Source organism: Lolium rigidum, chromosome 2, assembly GCF_022539505.1.
Source record: "Lolium rigidum isolate FL_2022 chromosome 2, APGP_CSIRO_Lrig_0.1, whole genome shotgun sequence".
Classification (NCBI taxonomy): domain Eukaryota; kingdom Viridiplantae; phylum Streptophyta; class Magnoliopsida; order Poales; family Poaceae; genus Lolium; species Lolium rigidum.
The window spans coordinates 198,880,694-198,905,121 of record NC_061509.1 but is presented as its reverse complement, the minus strand read 5'-3'; the positions used below and the strand labels follow the sequence as shown (position 1 = coordinate 198,905,121).

At 48.5% G+C, this 24,428-nt stretch overlaps 1 long non-coding RNA gene and 1 pseudogene across 1 annotated transcript; both read right to left on the bottom strand.

The window, feature by feature from the left end:
* Positions 1 to 8,474: 8,474 nt before the first annotated feature.
* LOC124690460 lies at positions 8,475 to 9,598 on the bottom strand (annotated as a pseudogene).
* A 5-nt stretch (positions 9,599 to 9,603) lies between these two features.
* LOC124687951 lies at positions 9,604 to 12,926 on the bottom strand. The gene is made up of 4 exons (XR_006998370.1): positions 12,708 to 12,926; positions 11,388 to 11,485; positions 10,978 to 11,073; positions 9,604 to 9,707 (listed from the first exon to the last, which is right to left on the bottom strand). It is a non-coding gene; the product is annotated as an uncharacterized LOC124687951 (long non-coding RNA).
* Positions 12,927 to 24,428: the final 11,502 nt, after the last annotated feature.

Below are 24,428 nucleotides of genomic sequence, written 5' to 3'. Positions count from 1 at the left end.
CAGGGGGCACCACCACCGCCGACGGCAGCGACAGGGGAAGCGCAGGGAGGTGGCGGCTGGTTAGGGTTTTGGCCCCTCGGGGTCACCCGCGTGTGCGACCCTGGAGGGGAGAGAGATGTGACCGGGATCGATATCGATCCTTCCGCATTGGATCACTCTGAACTGATTATTTCAAATGATGGCAACTGAAATCAACATGAATTAGGCATTGCAACTTTGCAAATAGGTCATCCAACTTACCGACAAATTCGTTGCCACGGGGGTCCAAATACTTCAATTTCCTCAAGTTTCAGAAACCCAACGGCAATGTGTCACCAAATGCTGCAATGAAGTGATAAAACCCGTCATTAGTCAGATCCACATGCTACAACGAAGTCACCCAATGCACGGGAAGACCCCTTCCATACTTTGTAAAAGAAAGAAATATAAAACAAAAATGCCACGCGCTAATGTCTATTTGGAAGGATGAATTAGCCAATGTGAAATATATAGCATAAACCCTTGAAATTTGGCATTGTAAAAAAAGGAATGTGAGACAAAAAAAAAAGCCAGGCGCTAATGTCTAGCGCATGCCAACACGGGGATGCAATTGCGCTTTTTTTTTTACGACTATGCCCTCATAGGGGTTCTTTTCGCTGCATTTTTTTGTCCGTGCGCACTTATCGGTGCAGGGTCACGGTGGGCTCGGAGGCAATGTGTCACCAAACGCTGCAATGAAGTGATAAAACCCGTCATTAGTCAGATCCACATGCTACAACGAAGTCACCCAATGCACGGGAAGACCCCTTCCATACTTTGTAAAAGAAAGAAATATAAAACAAAAATGCCACGCGCTAATGTCTATTTGGAAGGATGAATTAGCCAATGTGAAATATATAGCATAAACCCTTGAAATTGGCATTGTAAAAAAAGGAATGTGAGACAAAAAAAAAAGCCAGGCGCTAATGTCTAGCGCATGCCAACACGGGGGATGCAATTGCGCTTTTTTTTACGACTATGCCCTCATAGGGGTTCTTTTCGCTGCATTTTTTTGTCCGTGCGCACTTATCGGTGCAGGGTCACGGTGGGCTCGGAGGCCTACTTTTCTCCCCTGTGCACTTTTTAGTGCTGGGTCACGGGCTGGGCACAGTGGCCTCTTTTGTTTGTGCTCTGTGGCATCTTTCGCAGCTGATAGTCGTGCATCATCCCCGTGCTGGCGATGCACTACGGTGAGGGCGGCGCGCTTGATGAGGGGTGCGGCGGCGCGGCTACCTCGGCAGCGGCGTGGCGGCTTCGTGGTGTGGCGGCGTCCCTGTGCTGGAGGTGGCGGCTGCTCTCAGGCGGCCACCAAGTCCATCTGCGGGCGGCGACCCGGGTGGTTTCTCGGGTGGTCAGCGATGGCGACGGCGCTAGGGATGGTGGCGACGTCGTTGGGGATGACGGCGCTGGCGGCAGGCGGTGTTGGGCGGCTGGAGATGGCGCCATGGAGGCGCGCTCTGGTCTGGGCCCTTCGGGCCCGATCTGGGTTTGGTGGCCCCCGGCCGTTCTGCCCTCCCCCGCATGGGTGCGGTCAGGCACCTCCTCCTTGTCCGTCCTCCTCGGCTCCGAGCGCATGGTGCTGCTGCTCTGGCCGGGTTGAGCGGAACCCAACGCCATCTTGGCTTGGCGGCTCATGGCGTCTGTGTGGCGTTGGCGACAAGGTGGACGGGGCTGGGTGGCCAGCGATGCTCTCTAAGGTGGTTGTGTGCAGACCCGTAGCGACCCATCCCATGGTGGCACCTGCGCCGCTCGCGGCTCGGTGGTGCCCCTCTTAGCCGGCTTGTCCCTTTGTGGGCATGGCTGCCCCCGACCTGGCGTGTTGGATGTGCTGCCGGTGGGTTGCACTGCCAAGGCTAGCGCTTTGAGAGGAAAGGGTCAGCGCATGAGGTCTAGGCGGAGAATGAACAGTGCCTGCAGTGGTGAGGTACCATGCTCTGGGCGAAAGCCCTGCCATTCGGGGCCGGTGACGGCGACGCCTGAGGGCGCCGTTTCCTCAGTGGCATCATTGAGGAGTTTCGGCACCTTCCTTGCCTAGGGTCTCATGTTCCGGGTGAAAACCTCAAATTTGGCTTGCCAAATCGGGCGAGGACAGCGTCTTTGACGTCATGCCCTCCTTGGAGGCGTCGTCTTGGGAACTTGAGTTCAGGCCGTAGTTCTTACTCGTGGATCTCAGCGCTGACCACATGGGAGGTGCCTTGCGATGCAGGTACCGCGCCGGCCGCTCAAGTGGTATCACGGTGGCTTGCGCGACGAGGATCTTCCTCGAACAGCGCGAGCATGCCTCTGGATGAGCAGTGGTGGGCTGGCCTCTGTGTTTGTTGGCGGGCTGCTGAAGACTGCACGCTTGCACGTCTGTCGAGTTTGCCGGGAGCTAGCCGCTGCGCCGATGACGTTCCTTGGATTTGGGCCGAGGCCGGAGCAGCAATGCTCCTAGCTGAGCCGTGGTGGGCTCACGGGATTCAGGTGGTACGGGCTGGCTGCGGCTGGCAGGCTCTTGGTAATTTCGACGATGCACAAGCACTGCGACTTTCATCGGCAAGGGTTCTGTCTTGCGGAGGAGCTCACTCTGCAGCGTCTTGGAGGAGCACTCGACGGATTTCGGCCTTTTTGTCGTAGTCTTGTTTTGAGTGTTGGGTGTGTACTGTGAGTGTTCGGCCTTTTCTTAGGCTTGTAATGTAAAGTTTTTTGCGTTTTCGCGAAAATACATGGCACAGAAGCAGCCCGCTTATTCCATTCCATCCACATGCCATTTGTTCAGAAAAAAAGGATTGTAGATAGAAATCATTGAATTGGCCTATCTTGATCAGGTCTGTAGCAGATTATAATAAGCAATGTAATGGTCGTGAAGACCAAGAAAATTATTATTTTCCATGATGTATGCTAAAATTCCCTGTTTCTATGCCATATAATGATTTTCTTAGAAAACCCGCTAAATGTTCTAGCTGCCACTGTTATACCGGTACAGCTTCTATAGCTTCTGGAGGCAGCAGCTAAATCAAATAGCCAGCTATTTTTTTCCCTTGTTTATACGACACTCAATAGTGCATGAGCAAAACATGGCAGTAAGTTTGTCCATCATCCAAAATCAGAAAGGGGCATTCAGTTGTGTAATAGGTGTAGCCTCAGTTAAAATTTCAGTTATGTAATTGGTAAATATATAAGATGATCTTTATCTTATATGAAAGCTGACCACAAATAGATTAATATGGCAATATCAGATTATATTAATTACATCATCCTATAGATGGTTAGCTTACGATCTTAAATATTGCTCATTGTACTACTCTTTCTGGAGGACGGACAAATAAGCATTTCACAAACTACCCAACAGGGTATCTTTAAAGTTTTGATTTACCTTGAACAACTCTCCTTGTTGTATCTGCTCTAGCAAAATCATCAGAAATCAGACTTGTGTAATGGCCTCTATAAAATTTGAAGCATTCAACGTGAGTCAAGAAAAAAGAATCATATGATGGACAGTCGAGAATAAATTCGCATTTATGGCCATTGGTTTATGTCTTTGTTGCTGATTTTGGTGATTTCAAGAAGGATCAGCTGCAAATTGAGAGGATTTGGAGAACATATCGATCTCGAGAGCTAGGGATGGACCCGACAGGAGATCTGGATGTGAGGAGAGAAAAATAAAAACAAGGAAATTCCGACAGATAGAGAGATTTGAAGATACACTTGAAAGGAAAAAAAAAACCTTTTCAGTATCAAAAGAGTTTTTTTTTTTAAAGTGAGTCTATTCTTTGTGGATGGAAATTTCCATGCAGATGACGAATTTCGGTTTCCTATGTGACAAATGCAAAGTAGTATTATTTTCTCAAGCAATCAAAATTGTTTCGTTTTGTAGAAGCAAAACTTCTATGTAAAAATTGTTGTGCTACGCAGGAACCAGAAAATAAACTAAATAATAGGGTATACCGCATGTTGATTGGACTTCCAAACAACAAAGAAAACGTGAGGTTAAGAAAATGTTAGAAATCCTCCGAAAATGAGACGAACGAAAAATTTATATATGAGAAAAGAAAAACCTTGCAGGGCATATGTGGATTTAGCATATTTACAAATTTCATGTAGCAATACGAACATAATTAAGCTGTTTCAAACAAGCACTTGTTGTTTGTGCGAAAAATAAGCAAAGGAAGTTGCACAAAAATTGATCAAAATTTGCATTAAATGTCATTGCGCTGGAGCCACATGCACCAACAAACCAAAGCTATACATGTCCAAAACTCACGGATAACGTCTCTTCCGCCACACCATCCCTGCATACAAACGTGAACCACCATTGAGGTAGAGAAATTATTGCTCAACATGCTCAACACTTTGAGGGAAATCATGAAGTTAAACCAGAGGGCATTGCCACTAAGCGTATTGTAACTTGTATCGAACACCTCGAGAATGACGAACAATGGCGTTGGATCACTCTCAAACACCTAACCAGATTATTTCAACTGATTGCAGCTGAAATCAACATGAATTGGGCGCTGCAAATGTGCAAATATGGCATTTTCACCTCTAGAATGTCGAACAATGGCATTGGATCACTCTCTTTTTTTCGAGAGTACGCCTACCATATTTTTATAGAAGGCGGAGGTTTGAGTACAGGAACACTACCACTTGCTGCAAGCAACAAGTGTAGCAACAGTTCCACACCAGCTAGTCCTAACTCCTAAGACAACCACACCGACAAAACAACAACACAACATGAAGAGCTTGTCCTAAGCTATACACAAAGTCGTGTCTTGACCGACGCCTCCGAAGAACAACAACTCCAAAAGGACTCCCCCTGTCGACGCACCATCTAAAGGAGAAAGATGGTGGAACTTAGTCGGTCCCAAAAAGGCATCGTCTTGGCCTCGCCGACAATGGTGTGCATTGCGCCTCTGAAGAACAACCTTGGACAGCGGCAAGCACCGGGAGGGCAACCTGGATCCTCCATGCCGTTTCTCCAAACGCGATGCTCCCAACAGAGTAATGGCGACATCAAGGACGCCGCCATCATCACGCCGATCCAACTCCGGATCTAGGATTTCGCCCTGAGACAAACAACCAAACTGGAGAAAGAGCGAGAGACGTGTTGACACACCTCAACGATGCCTCCAAGGAGGGAAACAACACCCGCGAGTGCCATCATCACCGGCACCGAAAGAAGACGGGCAAGATTTTCATCCGTATCGCCGCACACCTCCTTCTTAATCCACCGGAATGGGGCAAGAATCCACATTGTTCACACAACTGCCACCACATCACCTCATCATCATGGTCGAAGTGTCACAAACTCCCGCGAGCCACACGGACGTGAGCAGTCCGTTGAGCACCTGCAGCCCTCCTCCGTCTTCCACCTCCTGCAGGTCAAGGACTTGTCGCCGACGAAGCTGTCGCACTCCGGACAGCTATGAATGGCGGAGGCCCAAAGACCCATGCCCTGTTGGGCCCAGATCAGGGCCGCACTTGCACCACCATGGTCGTTGACCCCTGCCTCTGCCGCCTCCTGTAGCCGTGACCCGCGGCCGTGGCACCACCACATCCTCCACTCGAGCCCGGGGAGGACCACGCGCCACTAGGACACCGCCCGGTTACCCTTGCGGAGCGCCGGCCTTTGCCGCATCTGGCTCCGCTCCAAGGTGCTCAGCCCAACTCCTCCAAGGTTTCTCCAAACGCGATGCTCCCAACATAGTAATGGCGACATCAAGGACGCCGCCATCATCACGCCGATCCAACTCCGGACCTAGGCTTTCGCCCTGAGACAAACAACCAAACTGGAGAAAGAATGAGACGTGTCGACACACCTCAATGATGCCTCCAAGCGGAATGGGGCAAGCGTCCACATTGTTCACACAGCTGCCACCACATCACCTCATCATCATGGCCGAAGTGTCACAAAACTCCCGCGAGCCGCACGAACGTGAGCAGTCCGTTGAACACCTGCAACCCTCCTCCGTCTTCCACCTCCTACAGGTCGACTTGCCGCCGACGTAGCTTTCGCACTCCGGACAGCAACTAATGGCGGAGGCCCAAAGACCCAGATTAGGCCCTGTTGGGCCCAGATCAGGGCCGCACTTCCACCACCTACTAATGAGGCGGATTCCTCATTAGTAGGTTGCAATCTGTATGATTTATTTTCTCGGTCTCCATCTTGTGTTCCTAGGGTCAGAGACATCTGCGCTCTAAGGCAATCATAGTACTACCAGCATGGTTACATCATTCTAAGGCAAGTCCTCGCCGAGCGCCGGCCTCCACCGCATTTGGCTCCGCTCCAAGGTGCTTCGCCATATACAGCTCCAGCCCAACTCCTCCTCCCGCCGTGTGCTGCCGCTCAACCCTTGAAATTTGGCATTGTAAAAAAGGAATGTGAAACAAAAAAGCCAGGCGCTAATGTCTAGCGCATGCCAGCACGGGGGATGCAATTGCGCTTATTTTTTACGACTATGCCCTCATAGGGGTTCTTTTCACCGCATTTTTTCGTCCGTGCGCACTTATCGGTGCAGGGTCACGGTGGGCTCGGAGGCCTTCTTTTGTCCCGTGTGCACTTTTTAGTGCTGGGTCACGGGCTGGGCACAGTGGCCTCTTTTGTTTGTGCTCTGTGGCATCTTTCGCAGCTGATAGCCGTGCATCATCCCCGTGCTGGCGATGCAATCAGCGGAACTCAGCCTTATAAACAGGTAAGATTTTCACTAAACTTCCGGTACGGTACTAAACTGCGCAGAGAATAGGGCGGACGGTAGATCGCGTCCCGCTCCGCTCCGCTCCCGCACCGCATCGGCCCTAAAAGGCCTCTCTGGAAAACTCAGAAGAGGCCCAGCTAGGCCCGTTCCGGCCCCGAGGCCCGTTCCCCTTCCACTCTCGCGTCGTCGCCGCAAATTCTCTCCGTCGTCTGCTCCTTGCTCTGTGGAGCTCCGTCGTCTCTCCAGATCAGGCCAGAGGACGAAGGCGGCCACCCAAGCTGCTAGAGGGCGGAGACTCGCATCGTCCCCAAGCTCCTGTTCCCCATGCGGAGACTTGGAGGTGTTCTCTCATGGCGGATCTGGGACCTATGCGCGCACGTTGTGGTCGTCGCCGCCGCCAACAGCATGGCCGCCGGCGCCATCGTCGCTGGCTGCTTCCTTGTCTCCTTGTCTCCACCTATCAATTAGCCTCCCTGTTCTCGTCATCCTGCGGAGTGACAACGGAGGAGCAGCGAGGAGGCCCTGTCAGTGCGGCACCGTAGAGGGCGCCGGCTCAAAACTCGAGCGCGCGGTCGGTCCACCAGCATCGGATATTCGTGGCTGCTCGAGGACGGCATCCCGCAGGCCGCAGGGGCACGTCGAGCACACGAACGGCGGCGGCCGCCTCAGGTGCGCGACCAGGTATGGCAACTTGCCGGCCACGGGCCACCATGCCAAGGCTCGGTTTGGAGCTCAATATTTCCTTTCATGGCGATTGGGTCCGGTCATTGGTACTGCAGATGAGGAAATATTTGATGTCTACTTCTGATTTTGGTGATTGGAGGGGAGGAGCAGCTGTACATTGAGAGGATTTGGAGAAAAGATGGATCGGGAGAGCTTGGGACGGATCCGACGGGAAAGAAGGATCGGGATATATCAGGAGAGTAAAATAGAAACCTGTACAGATGGAGAGATTTGAAGATGCACGGAAAAAATAATCCTGTTCAGTATATCAAACAAATTTTCCCAATGTGACACTATTCTTTGTGGATGGAAATTCCCATGCAGATGATGAATCTCGGTTTCCTATCTGACAAAGGCAATGTATTGTTTTTTCAAGCAATCAAAATTGTTTCTTTCTCTAGATGCAAAACTTCTTTGTAAAAATTGTTGGACCATGCAGGAACCAGAAACTAAACTAATTTGTAGGGTATGCCGCACGTTGATAGGACTTTCAAATAAAGAAAACATGAGGTTCAAAAATAATTAGGAATCCCACGAAAATGAGACAAACCAAGAATTTATATATATTAAAAAGAAAAACTTTGTAGCGGCATATGTGGGTTTAGCATTACAAATTTCATATATGAATACGAACATAATTAAGCCGTTTCAAACAAGCACTTGGTGTTTGTGCGAAAAATAACAACAGGAAGTTGCACAAAAATTGACCAAAAAATTGCATTATATGTTTTTACACGATCTCTAATTTGTTGCAGAGCAGCTGAGAAACTCACCCCTGCTACATGTAAGATGCAAAATCTCAGCACCCAAACCTACTTTGGTCTCTCTTCTAACACTACCGGGGTCACTGATGGTAACATAAAGCAATTCACATCTCAGCAACCCAACAAGTATCATCTACACTACACGTGTTGCCTCAAGCCGAACTTCAACTACCAAAGCTCGAGTCCATCAGTTAGGACCCGTATTGTGCAATTTCAGTTGCAGCCACCGAGACCGAGGCACGATCGTCAAGGTGTACAGAGCATGCTACATATTTACGTTCAGGGAGGGTATTCGCTAGATGAGAGCACTCAAAACAGAAGAATCGCCTTCACCTCATTGAGCAAGTACATCCTTGAGCCTCTCGACGGACTTGCGTATGCCGCTACAGCTCCAATCAAAGGATGCAACACAAACATTGCCAGCTTGCCCTTTCCACTCGCAATCTGCAGAAGTGTTGATGCACAATTAGGAGAGGCCAGCGAAGTGCATGATAAGGGTAAAGAAAAGTTAGAGAAGTGTATGATAAGGGTTGTTCAGCGGTGAGGAAGCAGACATACCTGGTGGAGTTCCATAGCACATGTTCCTTTCATCTATATGATTAACCTCTAAACCAATAAACCACGACCCGAGTGATACATCTTCATTTGCATACTTGTGTAAGATAGGCATGCCAAAGATCATAGGAACCATTAGATTTACTTCATTTGTATCCAGGGGATTATTTTACAATATATGACCATCGACAAAACACTCGATTTATTGAGATATAGGTCGGAAGGTCTTTTGAGATGGCATATATCTGTCTCGTAGCATGGTGGAAGTACTTGTTTCCATCATCCCCAAATTTCCAGGACTCAGGTTCATGGTACTTCAAGTTCCTACATGACAGGAGCAGATTCAAGCAGGAAATTTGTAGTTTGTACCTCAAGCTAGCATTTAATTTCAAGAAAGTTTAGTTGGCATTACTTGTCAGCAAGAACTGGACCCAACTTCATGCAGCCTATGCAAGTTCTTGGTTTCGATTTATGATGAGCAAGGGTTGTGGCAAACATTACTGTTTTTTCCATGTAAAACATACCGATAAAAGGTGATAAATAGACCTAGGTTGGTTTTTTTTTCTCCAAAAGAAGGCTATAATATCGAAGAAATAAAATGCACCTAAGTTGACATGCACGTCATCATCTTGACCTTGACGTAGAAGTCAGCATCCCAAATTCCCAATTTAACAATTTCAGACACTTTTAAGACTATGCACGAAGTTAATGCATTTTTTTTATTTCTTTGTTAATCCTGCAACCTCCCATTTAATATTTTAAATAAACATGAAAACTTCAAACTTGCTCAAGTGTTATGACAACTACTTCACTGAATAAGGGTAGCCGCAAATTGGGAGTCACTTACCCTGTACGAATTACCATCTCTTATTGAATCAAAGTTTCTTTACGAAACTTCTGGATGAATTCTCCGTTCTCGTCTGAACTCTGCTCCTTCCATCTTACGCTGTATCAAGGCTCCCTAATGCAACACCTGGAAATGATTCACCGTTCCTAAACAGTTAAACCTATGTGCTGCTAGAATAAAATAGGCCATTAGCTCTGTTTATATTTTGTAATAATATAGCGCCGCTAATTACCGCTAAACAGTGTAGCCGCAAGAGGATATATAGCGCCGCTAAAGAATTGCAACACCACGCTAGAATTTTAAGACCAATGCACGTTTACGTCGGCCCAAAACCACGCCCTCGTTGCATAGTCAATTTGCTCCCAGCCATAACCCTTAGCCATTCCTCTTATCTCTACTTGACCGGTGCAGGATTGAAACAGGATGCGGCTAACGCCATCCCCGGACGCCAGAACCAAGCCGATTGTGCTCCACGGCTGATGCACTAAGGCTGTGATGACCGATGGTCAGGGAAACATGTGCTGAATCGAGACGACCGACAGCACCGTGATGTCACAGCCTGAAACCCAAGATGGATTGTTTCTACTCCTTTGTCCTTTCCTTCTTGTTTCTTGGTGAATTGTTTCAGCTTTTAGACACTAGAACCACATAATTGATTTGTATATGGAAGCTTGCTCGTTACATTCGGACATTGGAACTCCTACGTCAGGGTTTGCTTCTTTGTTCTATACTTCTATATATGGAACAGATGCAGTCTGCTTATTCCATTCCATCAACATGTCATTTGTTCAGAAATAAGGATTGTAGATAGAAATCATTAAATAGGTGTATCTAGATTAGGTATGGAAGATTATAATAAGCAATGTAATGGTCAGGAAGACCAAGAAAATTATTATTTTCCATGATATATGCTGAAATTTTGTGTTTTTGTGCCATACATTGCTTTTCTTAGTAAACCACTAAATAATTTAGCTGCTAGTATTGCGCCGGTATAGATTCTGTAGCTTCTGGAGGCAGCAGCCAAATCAAATAGCCAGCTATTTTTTTCCTTGGTTATGTGACACTCAATCGTGCATGAGCAAAACATGGCAGTAAGTTTGTGCATCATCCAAAATCCAAAATCAGAAAGGGAGCATTCAATTGTGTAATAGATGCAGCCTCAGTTAAAAATTCAGCTATGTAATCGGTAAATATATAAGATGATCATTTATCTTAATGAAAGCCGGTGGCAAATAGATTAATTTGGCAAAGTTAGATTATTTTAATTCCATCATCCTATAGATGGTTAGTTTACAATGTTAAATATTGCTCGTTGTACTACTCTTTCTGAAGGACGAACAAATAAATATTTTTACAAAATAGGAAACAACACGGTATCTTTCAAGTTTTGATTTACCTGAACAACTCTCCTTGTTGTATATGCTCTAGAAAAATCATCTGAAATCATACCCTGTGTAATTGCCTCTATAAAATTTGAAGCATTCAACTACACCTGCATGAGTCAAGAAAAAAGAATCATATGGTAGACAATTGAGAATAAATCCGTAACAAAAGAGTTTTGAACAGAGGTAAATAGTATTAACTTGCAGGGATGATCTGATATAGATCCAACCATGCATCTAAAAAGCATTTTATTAGCCATACACAAAAAAAACATTCATAAGACGATTATCAGACAAATAGATAGTCCTTTCAATTATTCAATAGAACAATCCTTGCATATGAGCACGACTTGATAGCTTAAAAAACGAAAGTTTGAAAAGGATACATATTCTTACAAAAGACTTTCCAGGAGTTCTAGCGGACCTTCTACAAATTCCTTGAGTACCTGTGCCGCTACACCAGAGGTATATGATTATCTTCAATGTCACAACAATATCCAAGCAACTGACCAGAGATCTTTCCTGTAGTTGAAAATAAAGATAAGTTTCATGACCGCTATAGTTGCCGGGACAGCCTTCCATGACGATAAGCATGTTTCTGCCGCTACGGTGCTATGTCCAATAAAGCTCCGTGAATTACCCCTAAACAGTGTAGCCACAAGAGGAGCTATAGTGCCGCTAAAACAAATTCCACACCATGCTAGAAATTTAAGCCCAATGCATGTTTGCGTCGGCCCAAAACTACGCCCCGTTGCATAGTCGATTTGCACCCAGCCATAACCCTAGCCATTCCTCTCGTCTCCACTCGACCGACGCGGTATTGAAACGAGATGCAGCCGACGCCATCACCGGACACCAGCATCAACCTGGCCATGCTCCACGACCGCTGCTCCAAGGCCACGACAACCAGTGGCCAGGGAGACATGGGCTGAAGTGAGACACCGACAACACCGTGATGTATCACCCGGAAGTTCCTCGGTGAATTGTTACAGCTTTCAGACACTAGAACCGCATAATTGATTTGTATATAGAAGCTTGATTGTTCCATTAAAACACTAGAAGCCTAGAACTGCTACGATGCTAGCTTCTCTGTCATTTCCTCTCTCTTCTATACTTCTATGTATGGAACATCTGCAGTCTGCTTATTCCATTCCACCCCCATGTCATTTGTTTAGAAATAAGGATTGTAGATAGAAATCATAGAATTTTGGTGTATCTAGAAATCTTAGAATCCTGGCGACCAATAAAATATTATTTTCCATGATGTACGCTGAAATTCCCAATTTCTATGCCATATAGTGCTTTTGTTAGAAAACCCGCTAAATGGTTTAACTGCCACTATTGCGCCGCTATAGCTTCTATAGCTTCTCGAGGCAACAACTAAATCAAATAGGCCAGCTATTTTTTTCCTTGGTTATGTGACACTCAATCGCGCATGAGCAAAACATGACAGTAAGTTTGTTCATCATCCAAAATCAGAAAGGGGCATTCAGTTGTGTAATAGGTGTAGCCTCATTTAAAATTTCAGTTATGTAATCGTAAATATATAAGATGATTATTTATCTTATATGAAAGCCATCATTTATCTTATATGAAAGCCGATCGCAAATAGATTAATAAGGTAAAGTCACATTGTTTAAATTTCATTATCATATAGATGGTTAGCTTACAATGTTAAATATTGCTACTCCTTCTACATGACAAAATAAATAAACAGTTTACAAAATAGGCAAAAATAGGGTACCTTTTGAGTTTTAATTTATCTTGAAGAACTTCTCCTCGTTGTATCTTCTCTAGCAAAATCATCTGAAATCAGATCATGTGTAACGGCCTCTATACAATCTGAATCATTCAACTATCACCTGGATGAGTGAAGAAAAAAAGAATCATATGGTAGACAATCAAGAATAAATTCATAATACTTTTAAGGAAATAAAAAATTGGAACGAGGTAAAGTACTAACTCGCAGGGACAATCTGATATAGAGCCAACCAAACACCTGAAAAAACATTTGATTAGGCATACACAAAAAGAAGGTCCATAAGCCAATTATCAGATTTGTCCCTGACAGATAGGTAGTCGTTTCAATTATTCAATGGAGCAATGCTAGCATAGGAGCATGACTTGATAACTTTAAAAATCAAAGTTTGAAAAAGACACATATTCATATAGAAGGCTTTCGAAGAGCCCTAGCGGACTATCTACAAATTCCTTGAGTACCTGTGTGGTTGCGCTTTTAGTATATGATTATCTTCTTTGTCAAGACAATAACCCACAAAAATGACCGGAGATCCTTCATGTGGGTGAATCTGAAGAAAAGCTGTAAGAGTAAGACACATATGCATGATTGATGATCAAACGTAGTAAATAATAATAATAATAAATAGATAAGTCCATCAATGCAAAGAAACAATGCGGAGCCTCATAGGACCAAACTGGAGTCATTCTCTCTCAAAAGAATTAGCTGTCCTGAATCGTGAAATGAGAAAAGTGCAGAATTGATCTTTACCTGAGGAGAATGGTTAGAGAGATGTGATACTTGAGTGAAGTAGGAATATGCAGCATTTCAAGGATACGTCATGGATAGGCGCATCGGTTACATAGAAGAGAAGACCAATAGGCCGAATTACAACACGGTCGACACAAGCATCGAGACCGCAAGATCCACATTGTCACGAGGACAGCCACGCCCGAGAAAGCCTACTCTCACAACCTCCACCTGTCCACTAATGCTAGACTAGTCCAAAACAGGTTGGCTACTCTCCACAACTCTGCCTCAACATAGATCTTACTAAGCACCATCGTAGGTGATGAGGTGAAGGAGTCGCTCCCTTAAAGACGATGTCGTCGCGGTGGAGCCACATGCACCAACAAACCAAAGCTATCCGTGTCCAAAACTCACGGATCACGTCTCTTCCGCCACACCATCCCTGCATACAACGTGAACCACCATTGAGGTAGAGAAATTATTGCTCAACACTTGTCGACGCACCATCTAAAGGATAAAGATGGTGGAACTTAGTCGGTCCCAAAAAGGCATCGTCTTGGCCTCGCCGACAATGGTGTGCATTGCGCCTCTGAAGAACAACCTTGGACAGCGGCAAGCACCGGAGGAGGGCAACCTGGATCCTCCATGCTGTTTCTCCAAACGCGATGCTCCCAACAGAGTAATGGTGACGTCAAGGAGGCCGCCATCATCACGCCGATCCAACTCCGGACCTAGGCTTTCGCCCTGAGACAAACAAGCAAACTGGAGAAAGAGCGAGAGACGTGTTGACACACCTCAACGATGCCTTCAAGGAGGGAAACGACACCCGCGAGTGCCATCATCGCCGGCACCGAACGAAGACGGGCAAGATTTTCATCCGTATCGCCGCACACCTCCTTCTCAATCCACCGAAATGGGGCAAGAATCCACATTGTTCACACAGCTGCCACCACATCACCTCATCATCATGGTCGAAGTGTCACAAACTCCCGCGAGCCGCACGGACGTGAGCAGTCCGTTGAGCACCTGCAGCCCTCCTCCGTCTTCCACCTCCTGCAGGTCAAGGACTTGCCGCCGACGAAGCTGTCGCACTCCGGACAGCTACGAATGGTGGAGGCCCAAAGACCCAGATGGCCCTGTTGGGCCCAGATCAGGGCCGCACTTGCACCACCATGGTCGTTGACCCCTGCTTCGCTGCCGCCTCCTGTAGCCGTCTCCCGCGGCCGTGGCACCACCACATCCTCCACCCGTGCCCGGGGAGGCCCGCGTGCCACTAGGACGCCGCCCGGTTACCCTTGCAGAGCGCCGACCTCCGCCACATCTGGCTCCGCTCAGGTGCTCCGCCATATCCAACTCCAGCCCAACTCCTCCTCCCGAAATTTGCCGTTGTAAAAGGGGAATGTGAAACAAAAAGCCAGGCGCTAATGTCTAGCGCATGCCAGCACGGGGGATGCAATTGCGCTTATTTTTTACGACTATGCCCTCATAGGGGTTCTTTTCACTGCATTTTTTCGTCCGTGCGCACTTATCGGTGCAGGGTCACGGTGGGCTCGGAGGCCTTCTTTTGTCCCGTGTGCACTTTTTAGTGCTGGGTCACGGGCTGGGCACAGTGGCCTCTTTTGTTTGTGCTCTTTGGCATCTTTCGCAGCTGATAGCCGTGCATCATCCCCGTGCTGGCGATGCAATCAGTAGAATTCTGCCTTATAAACAGGTCAGAGTTTACCTAAACTTCCGGTATGGTACTAAATCGTCCAGAGAATAGCCGCAGACGGTGATTTCGCGTCCCGCACCGCACCGGCCCTAAAAGGGCTCTCTGAAAAACTCAGATGAGGCCCAGCTAGGCCCGTTCCCCTTCCACTCTCGTCTCATTGTCGTCGTCGTCGCCGCCGCCGCCGCCACCAGCACGGCCGTCGTCGCTGGGCTGCTCCCCGTTCTCTTCATCCCGGCGGAGCGACAACGGAGGGGCAGCGAGGAGGCCATGCTGGTGCGGAGGGACAACGGAGTCGCCGTCGCTGTTGCGGCACCGTAGCGGGCGCCGCCTCGACGCATGTATGCTTGTGAGGCAGCGACGGCGACTGTGACCCTGAGCCTGAGGTGGCCAACTCGACCGCGCGGTCGGTCCACCAGCGTCGGAGATTCGTGGCTGCTCGAGGACGGCCTCCCGCAGGGGCACGTCGAGCACACGAACGGCGGCGGCCGCCTCAGGTGCGCGACCACATGCTGCAGAGAATGGCAACTTGTCGGCCACCTTCCGACGGCTCGGTTTGGAGCTCAAGATTTTCTTTCATGGCCATTGGGTCCGGTCATTGGTGCTGCAGATGGGGAAGTTTTTGATGTCTACTTGGTGATTTTGGTGATTGGAGGGAGGAGCAGCTGCGCAGTGGGAGGATTTGGAGAAAAGATGGATCGGGGGAGCTTGGGACGGACCCGACAGGAAAGATGGGCATCACTAGGAATCGGAAGCCGATCTTTCGTGTTTCATCGGACTCCTATTCTGCCGTACGATGGAGTCTACATGCAACGTCCGATCCATAGCGCCAGAATATCTTCAAACCGTAGTACTAGTCAGACCGAGTAATATTAGTTAGTTTCCTTAGTAATAACTGATTGCAAGGATCACGCCTAATCCCACAGTTTCCGGAGTCTGTTACAACTTGCAACATCGGTGATTGACAGATAAAATGTACGTATCATGCATCGTGTTGGTAAATTCCAAATATTCCAGAGTTACAAATTTTTCCAAAACTGTTCGCCTTCAGAATTATTTCGGATTTTTAGGACACTAACTTCAGCAGTTTGCTTCCATGGTAGAAATTTTATTTGCATTGCTGCACAAATTTGCTTCGGGTGAAATTAAATTTTCTTCCATATGGAAGAAATATATTTGTAATGTGAAATTGCGTTTATGTAGAAAATTGTGTTTTCGTTCACCATTGCTTCCGCTGTGAATGAATTTGCTACAATGTAATGAAAATCTTTGTTTCCATAGACTAGAGAAATGCTTCCAACAAGATAGGGATTTCTTTCCATCATCAAGATGGATGCTTCAAGGTGAATAATTGTTTACACTGAGAAATGCTTCCAACAAATAATAGTATACTATTATTAATCCCTGCAATTTTTTTATTAATGCTTCCAATAAAATAAACCAATATTTCCGTCAAAAATAATTATATTATAATGCTTCCAATAAAATAAACCAATGTTTCCGTCAAAAATAATTATATTATAATGCTTCCAATGAAATAGAGAATACATAGCTTCCAATGAAAATAAAAATTGCTCCGGTGTAACAGACAATTTGCTTCCTTGCATGCATATGTGCTTCCTTTGCTCTCACGTTTGGCCTTCATCGATCGTGCTGCTGGCTTCCTTCTTGCTTCCGTGCAGCCTGGAGCCATAGACAAAACACAACCTTTAGGTTTCTCTTGCTCCTAATAGTCGCTGCACTAAGAGGATTCATCAAAGACGAGAACTTTTGCTCCTCATGCCGGATGAGCCTGATGCCCTGATGCCCTGATGTCAGGAACATCGGAGGATGCCAGGATGGGAGAGGTTCTATGAGAGAAACCTCTGGGGCACATACACTGCCATGATCGCTTATGAAAAGATCTGTTGTACGTCAGATCCTCGTCTCTTCCAACAATTTTCTGCGGGGAAACAAATGGCAAAAATTAATGAAGTATATGGGGAAAACAACAGAAGCGTACATGAGAAAATAAGGAAGCATGTCATTTATGTGATTACCTCAACGCTGATAGCTTGCCATAATCGTCGGAGAATTCATGGTGAATTGCTTCCTAAAAGCGCAATGGCTAGAGCATCGCGCCCCAGGCTAAACCGCATGCGACTTGCCTGCCGAAGCCTGCTCCTTTCGACCCGGCCAAGCTGCCGCGGATCCTACTTCGCCGGAATCCCATGGCGGAATGGCATGCGAGATGGCGCAGATGTCGACGGGAGGGTGTGGCGCGGCTGAGAGAGCTGAGGCACCGTGGAAGAGAAGAATCACGGCAGCGGGGCGATAGCAGATGGTGTCAAGCTGGGGCTCGATCTGGGGGAGCCTCATGGTGCGTAATTTTTGGGATTTAACGTGCAGGTTTAATGGACCTAACTTTTTTTTGTGGGAGAGATAGGAATCCCGGCTCTGTGATGGAGCGAGATGGACGGCGATGCATTGGTCCGATAATTTGCCTGCCATCGGCCTACGATAGATAGTGTTTACCAAAATATAAATCTGGACAGATACACTTGAAGAAAACAAATCCTTTTTCAGTATCAAATAAATTTTAAAAAGAAAAAGGATTTTAATCCCTCGGAGGTTGAGTTGTTAGAGCATCTCCAATCGCGTCGTCCCCAAAGGGGCCAGACAAAAAAAAGTTCACAGCCACGTCCTCCAAATCCGTTTTTTATCCGACGCGGTTCGATACGGTGTGCAGCGCTTCGAGCCCGTCTCCGCCCCACAGGAAACGCTCCGGGCACGCCGGACACAACGAAAAGCGAGGCGAGGAGTGGTGGGCCCGACGCGTCAGCGGTATAGAAAAATTCGTCCCCCTCTCCCGCCAAATCGTGCCTCTCTCGCCACATCGCGCCTCTTTCACGCTGATGCATTGCTATAGCAAGCTTAAAATGAACGAGAAATGGCAGTTGACGCGTCAGTCATTGTCGAAGGAGAAAGACGCCATTGATCTGGATGCGCCGCTGGCAACATCGGTAGGGCGCCCTATCGACAACAAGGCTGCCAAGGCCACCTTGGCCGACGCTGCGTCGTCCGAGAAGACGCAGGTGTCGATCACGAAATGCCTCGTCGAGGTCTCCTCGGCCTTGCTCTCCCGCGATAAAAAGGCCGACGAAAGGTGGGCGGCTGTTGGGGGGATGACCCCCGGTATGCCAAAGGCATGCCAAAACCGGATTGTTTAGGCCATCAAGATACCGGTTTAATGTTTATACCGGAGCACGAAGTTAAGAGTTTGGCTAAGTGAAGCTAAGCCGGTATCCCCAGGAGGGGTATACCGGAACCGGATAGAGAAGACACCGGACTACCGGTAAGAAGTACACTGTAGCACGTCGGCAGGACTGGTCAAAGATTCTCTCCAGAGCAAGAAGACAAAGATGAGCTAAGCAAAGTAGATTTAAACGAAGCTCTGACGATAAAGAAGGGGATGACGCTGAAAGAAGCCGGAGGACATCAGCCTCCCTGATTAAAGAAGACCCCGGTGTCATCTATGATTAAAGTAACTTTGTAAAGTAGTTTGTCTGGTCAAAGATGCCATTAGGGTTTCTTCCTTTGTAAGCCACCCTCTCCCCTATATAAGGAGAGGGGGCACACCCGTACACGGGTAAGTAAGAAATAGAAGACAAGATACGAACGAGCTAGAAAAGACCTTGTACTCAGAAACTTGTATCCTGTTGAAATCAATGAAGGAGACAATCTAGAGCGAGTTCTTCCTTGTGTCTTTCTTCTTCTACCTCTAGCCTTGGCTAAGTTCTTGAGGAAAGCATCCAGAAGTTCATCCCGTCTAATCACAAATCCTCCCCCGAATCCTCTAGCGTCCATTCGGCCCCAACTTAAACCATCCTATGGCATCTGTCTGTTCACCACGACGACAGTTGGCGCCCACCGTGGGGCCTGAAGTGGCGCTTGCTGGAGTTCACATTCGGGCGGGCATCCTCGACGTCGCCGGCCAGCGGACCGTGTCTGCGCTGGTGCAGCGCATCTACTCCATGGACTTCATCAACGACAACGCGGGATGCTTCGCCAACGGCGGCATCTTCCCCAAGAACGGCCGCATCATCGAGTTCGGCAGCCACCGCGTCTACTTCGGCACTGTCCCTGTGCGCGCCGCCTCTCGCCGGTGGATCCGCCAAGGTGGTTATGTGCTGGCCGCGCCGCCGGCAGCGTCGAGGTAATGATGGCTGGCGCGGTTGACGCAGGCAAGGAGGCTGTGGAAGAAGGTGCCGGTCGCGCGGCATCGACCCGTGCGGCCAAACCGCCGCTGGAGCGCGACGCAGGCGCTGCGGGAGCATCTTCCGCACCACCGGAGACACCACTCCAAGCGGCGATGAACGTGCTGGCAACGCCCATCGCGCAGAACATCGACCCGGCAGCGGCTCAGGCGAAGCTGGAGGCACAACGCCAGAAGCTGCTCGCGAACGGCGCCGACATCGTCCGGGCGCAGTGCGAGCTGAACCTAACCCTACGTGAGTACAACGCTGCCCATGGCTTTGCTTCTGTTAGTGCTCATGCTGCTAGGATGCCGGAAAACCGGCTTAAGGCTCGCAATCTAGATCAGGATTTGCGTAAGGAAATTCTTGCCGGCAAAAGTACTTCTGCATCTGTGAGCATCGTAGAAAAACCTAAGTACAGTAGCCCGGATAAAACCATAAAAGCTGCTAAGGCTGCAGTAGAGCTGTGTGATTCGCTTTCCGGAGACGCTTTGGCAAAACAGCAAGAGCGTGTAAGAGAGTTGTTTGAAACCATTGAGCAGCAAAACGCTGAGCAGCTCGCCAGGCTAAACAAGGCTGTGGCCTCAAAATCCGCGCGTTCAACAAAGAATGCCGGAAGCAAGTCCCATGGGCAGACATCGTCCCCCCATCCAGACAGAAGAAGAGAAAAAGAGATGAATGCGCAGCAGATGACTGTGTACGATCCGGTTCTTGCCGGAAAGCAACAAGCCTGGCAACATGATGCCGGTAGAAAAAGCCAAGGGGCAGATCGAGGCTACGACAGACGAGGCTATGCCGGAAACAATCATGCCGGTAGACACGAAACCGGGCAAAATTATCGAGCTGCGAGGGCAGCATACGAAGAGGAAACAATTCCACCAAGGTACCGGCAGGCAAGGGCCGCGGTAGCGGAACCTTACGATGAAGCTGATTCGACGAGACTCACTGCATACCGGAACCCGTTGGGAGAACGCTTGGGAGAAAGGCACCTGCCGGAACGGGATGCGAGGCACCGTCTGGATAGAGTGTACTTGTCTGAAATGATCGAGGCAGAAGGCCCTCCGGGTCCAAAATGCTTTGGTCCAAGGATCATGAAAGAGGAACCACCAGTTCGCAACTTCCAGCCGCCCCGTGACACGAAAACATATGATGGCACCACTAAGCCGGAAGACTGGCTCGCGGATTACGTGACCGCGGTATACGTCGCTGGCGGCGGAGGAAGCGTAGCTGGAGGAGGAAACCGGCGTTGGGCCGTGAGAATTGTACCATCGTTCTTGGTAGGACCGGCAAGAATCTGGCTAAACAACTTGCCGGCAGGAAGCATAAATGGTTGGCTGGACTTTGAGGAAGTTTTTGTGAGTAATTTCACCAGCACATACCGGAGGCCCAACAGGCATCAGCAGCTCGCTTTGTGCGTGCAACGCCCGCAAGAAACAGACCGGGACTACCTGGCCCGGTGGAACTCCACAAGAAACTCTTGTGAAGGGGTGATAGAGGCGCAAGCCATAGCTTGATTTTGCAATGGATGCCGCAGAGGTTCGCCGTTGTGGCAAAAGATGCAGCGGAACATGCCGGTAACTCTGGCAGAGATGATACGTGTGTCAGATAACTACGCATTGGGAGACCCATTGCAACCGGCGGTACAAGCTGAGCTGGAACAGTCAAACCCGCCTCAGCAGCAGTACTGAGATAACCGGAACAACAAAAGAAGGGAAGAGTTCCCGGATAGAAGGTATAATCCGCAGCAAGTTGCTGCGGTACAAGAAAACTCGGATGCCAGCGGCAGCCAGAGACAGAAAACCGGATCGCAGCCATGGGCGGGTCCTAAGAAACAATGGGTTGAAAAGAAACCCTGGAGCCAGAGAAAGAATTGGCAGGAATCCGGGAAATACACCATGGAGGCCGCGATGGATCAACCTTGCCGGTGGCACACGCCGAATCCGGCTCACCCGTCAAATCATCTGACGAAGGACTGTTCTTGGACCAAGTACTTGATGCTCAAGGGAGCAGTAAAAGATGCGCAGGCACAAGGGTGCACCACGATGTAACACCATCTCAAGACATGCTACATCAGCACCAACTACCACCACCACCACCACTCATCGGAGCAAATGCTCTACCGGTACAGCCTCAGCCAAACAGGCAGCAGTACCAGCAAGTCAATCAGGTGGGAGAGGGTCACGGCCAACCACCTCCACCGGCACCTTTGGGCCGGAATGTTTATGAGGATCTGGATGTGTGCTGTGTGGTGTTCGTCACTGAGCCAACTGACAGGCAGAGCCTACGTCGGCGTTCCATGGAAGTAAACGCCGTGATGCCGGCAGTACCAAAGTACATGTTGTGGTCAGATCAAGAGATCTCCTGGTCGTTCAAGGATCACCCTAAGATAATGCCTAATCCGGGTGGTTATGCTCTTGTGGTAGACCCAATCACGCATGGGCCAACTACTCGAGTCAAGTTCAGCAAGGTGCTGATAGACAATGGGAGCAGCATAAACATCATGTACCGGCACACCATGAACACGCTGGGCATAACAGAAAACATGCTACAGCCAACGCGTACAACTTTCCACGGAATCGTTCCGGGGTTGTCCTGCGCGCCGGTAGGAAAAGTCCGGGTGGATGTGTCATTTGGAGGACGTGACAACTGCCGAGTTGAAAACATTGAGTTCGAGGTGGTGGACCTAGATAGTCCTTACCATGCACTGCTGGGGAGACCGGCATTGGCAGCTTTCATGGCCTCGGCTCACACGGCCTATCTCAAGATGAAGATGCCGACACCTCGTGGACCCTTGACTGTGGTGGGGAACTATAAGATCTCGTTGCAAACTGCTTCCGCCGGATCGAATCTGGCAGAGTCGCTGGTGATTGCAGAGGAAAAAAGGAGGATGCAAACTGCGGTTGCACTGGCTCAGTCCTCACAGTTGAGCTTAGCGGCAATGAGCGCAAGCTTGAGCGCACCAGCGTTCAAGCCGACAAAAGAAACAAAGGACATTGTGCTGGATCCGGCTTACCCTGAGCGCACCGTTCGCATCGGTGCCGGCCTCAGTGAGGCATAGGAAAGCGCGCTCGTCAGCTTCCTCCGTGAGAATCGGAATATCTTTGCCCGGTCTACAGAGGACTTGGTAGGTGTTCCGAGGGAGCTGGCTGAGCACTCTCTGAATGTCCGGAAAGATGCGAAGCCGGTGCGACAACCTTTACGCCGGTTTGCTGAGGATAGGAGGAAAATCATTGGAGAAGAAGTGACAAAGTTGTTGGTTGCCCGTTTCATCGTGGAAGTAACGCATACTGAGTGGCTAGCCAATCCGGTGCCGGTTGAAAAGAAGAAAGAAGAGAACCTCGAAGCAAAGGCTCCAAAGGTGTGGCGCATGTGCATCGACTACACCAACCTGAACAAGGCTTGCCGAAAAGACCCTTTCCCCTTACCCCGGATCGATCAGGTGATTGATTCCACTGCTGGGTGTGAGTTGTTGTCATTCCTAGATGCTTACTCCGGTTTCCATCAAATCCCCCTAAAAAAGGAAGATCAAATAAAAACTGCGTTCATTACCCCGCACGGGGCTTATTTCTATGTCACTATGCCTTTTGGTTTGCGCAACGCTGGTGCAACCTACCAACGCTGTATGCAAAAATGCTTGTTTGATCAAATTGGAAAAAATGTGCAAGTCTATGTGGACGATGTCGTGATAAAAACCAAGGTAAAAGATACCTTAATCGACGATATCCGGCAAACATTCGATAACTTAAGAAGGTTCCGGATGAAACTCAATCCGGCAAAGTGTACTTTCGGTGTCCCTGCCGGTAAGCTGCTTGGCTTCCTTGTATCAAGCCGGGGCATTGAGGTGAATCCGGTAAAGATCCGGGCAATAGAAAGAATGACCATACCGCACGATCTCAAGGACGTGCAAAAGTTTACCGGAAGCTTGGCATCGCTAAGCCGGTTCATAAGCAGGTTGGGAGAAAAAGCTCTACCACTCTATGCTCTCATGAAAAAATCCGATACGTTTGTTTGGACCCCTCAGGCAGACACGACATTTAAGGAGCTAAAAACAATGCTAGCCACAGCGCCAATACTGGCTTCGCCTTTGGAAAGAGAGCCCATGTTGTTGTACATAGGAGCAACTAACCGGGTCGTAAGTGTTGTTGTGGTAGTAGAAAGAGAAGAGGAAGGAAAACCGTCCGCAGGCCGGTATACTACCTGAGCGAGGTGCTCTCCCTCTCAAAGCAAAACTACCCGCACTTCCAGAAAATGACCTATGGCGTGTTTATGGCCGCCACAAAGCTTAAGCACTACTTTGAGGAGCACCCCATGAAGGTGGTGAGTGAGGCACCCATCTCCGATATCATGTGCAACAAAGATGCTAGCGGTAGGATCGCAAAATGGGCAATCCAGATATCACCATATGTACCAATGTACGAAAGAAGAGATGCCATAAAATCACAAGCTTTAGCTGATTTCTTGGTTGATTGGGCGGAGATGCAATACAAGCCGCCGGAACACAAGATAGAATACTGGAAGATGCACTTTGATGGATCCAAACTCAAAGAGGGTCTAGGTGCCGGTGTGGTACTTACCTCACCAAAGGGAGATCATCTCCGGTATGTTTTACAAGTGCATTTCAGGGCATCAAACAATGTCGCTGAATACGAGGCTTTGATCCATGGGCTTAAGGTCGCAAAAGAAATCGGTGCACACCGGATCATTGGCTACAGAGATTCAGATCTTGTGGTACAACAATGTTCCGGAGATTGGGATGCAAAAGATGCCAACATGGCCTCATACCGGTTTCACGTGCAAAAGATTGCCGGCTTATTCGAAGGGTGTGAGTTTCACCATGTGCCGCGTGCGGAAAATGAAGCCGCGGATGCTTTGTCCAAGTTGGGCTCATCTAGGCAAGAAATTCCTCCCGAATAGCATTGGCACACTTGAGGGTACCATCAATCAAACCGAGTCCGGAGTCAGAATCAATTTTCGTACCGGAATCACATGTTGTACCAATGGATATCGATGAAGGAAACCCGAGGACTGTTCCGG